This window comes from Hippopotamus amphibius, chromosome 11, assembly GCF_030028045.1.
Source record: "Hippopotamus amphibius kiboko isolate mHipAmp2 chromosome 11, mHipAmp2.hap2, whole genome shotgun sequence".
Lineage (NCBI taxonomy): Eukaryota > Metazoa > Chordata > Mammalia > Artiodactyla > Hippopotamidae > Hippopotamus > Hippopotamus amphibius.
The window spans coordinates 97,009,615-97,011,676 of record NC_080196.1 but is presented as its reverse complement, the minus strand read 5'-3'; positions in this window follow the sequence as shown (position 1 = coordinate 97,011,676).

Genomic DNA, 2,062 nt, shown 5'->3' with positions numbered 1-2,062 from the left:
TGACCAGATGAGGATGCAAGCTCCTATGTGATGCTAGCACACCGTCTGGCATGATATGCTTGTTCAGTAAATAATGATAAGGCTGAATGAATGAGTGATTAATAAACCCAAAGATGTAGAGTTGAGTCTCCTTACTAGTCAGGAGCACATCTGTGGAATTACTAGTTTAAATCGGTTCACTCAGATGTACTTTTTTTTAATTTTTAATTTTTTAAATCAAACTATAATTGATTTATAATAATGTATTAGATCCAGGTATACAGCAGAGTGATTCAGTTATATATATATAAATATATATATATAACGTATTTATAAGAAATAAATATGTCCTTTTTAAGATACTTTTCCCTTTTAGATTATTGCAAAATATTGAGTATAGTTCCTTGTGCTATACAGTAGGTCCTTATTGATGATCTATTTTATGTATAGTCGTGTGAATCTGTTAATCCCAAACTCCTAATTTATCCTTCCTCCCTTTCCCCTTTGGTAACCACATGTTTGTTGTCTATGTCTGTGAGTCTGTTTCTGTTTTGTAAACAGTTCATTAGCATATTTTTTTTAGATTCCACATATAAACCATATCACATGATATTTGTCTTTGTCCATTCAGATGCACTTTTTTTTTTTTTTTTTTTTGGTTGTACCTCACAGCATGCGACATCTTATTTGCCTGACCAGAGATAGAACCCTGGCTGCCTGTGGTGGAAGTGTGGAGCCTTAATCACTGGACCTCCAGGGAAGTACTCAGGTGCACTTCTGATTCACAAACATTCTTAACCGTCAGTATGTTTTCAAATACCTGCCATTTGGGCAAACTGATTTATAGGCTGCCTTCAAGAGGTGGCATTAAACCAACACACGTCCGGAGAACTCGGCTGATGGAGGAGACCACGGATGGATCCTGATGTCTCGGCAAGCACTTTGCAAAACGGGGTCTAGGCTGACAGTCAAGCACAGCTTAGGTACCTAAATTCTCCAACCATCTGCAAATCCTTACATATTTAGAACTTTCAACTTCTTTTTTTTTCTCTTAAATATATTCTCACAACTGCTAATGAGAAGCAACCCTGATCAATGTGGTTTTCAATTTCTTTCTTTTCCTCTCCCTGCCATGCTGAGAAGGACTCCACTAGTTAAAGCAGAGGCTGCAGGTGGGAAAGAGACAGAGGCAAAGAGACACCCTCAGACTAGAGTCTCAGCCTTGGCGTGACTCTGGAACCTAGGCGTTCCTCCCGGCTCCTGGCTGTCCCTGAACGTGGCCTCCTTTGCAGCTTTCTGTATTCCAGTCACTGCCCCAGGCAAGTACAGACCTCTAGTGCCTTTCAAGTGGATCCAGAAGCTATTTTTGAACATTTTCTCTGTTTAGCCAATTCACCCAAGCACAAAGTATGAAATACAAGAAGGTGTGAATTTTGCTTACACCAGAGCACTGAGGGGTGTATATCACACATATTTAATATCATCTATATTTAATATATGGGGAAAATGCACATGTTGTATATGAATACTTGTTTTGTGGGGCCTTACTTTTGCTTGCTCACACACCCGCCCTGTGCTTTGCATGTGAGTCATCTTAGCAAGCACGCCAGCCACCTCGCCAACGTCCTATTGTGAGGAAACTCAATTACCCCTGCATACATTTCATGCAGGTGAGCTGTGGCCAGAGGTCTGCCTTCCACTGTGCTCTGCCGTGGACCATGGCTCCTGTGATAGGACCATTCGAGATGCACGTGAGAAAAGAAGCATATGGCTGTTGACAAACCACCCTGCATCTCCTAATTTATTCCAAGTTCACAGATGGGTAACCTGAACTTCAGGGATTGCCCAAGGTCATGGAGTTAAGAGTAGTAGAGGCAGAAAGGGCCCTCCACTCCTGACTTCCAATTCCTGGCTGGCTCCTTCCCTGTCTGAAAATAAAACACATTAGTAACATGTCTTTATGCTTCCCTCTCTATCTTGATTGACACCACTTACCATTTTCCTGTCACAGTGGGACATAAACAGAATATACCTACACCACTCCGTCACTTCTGATACACCTTAACATCTTATATCCCCTTGA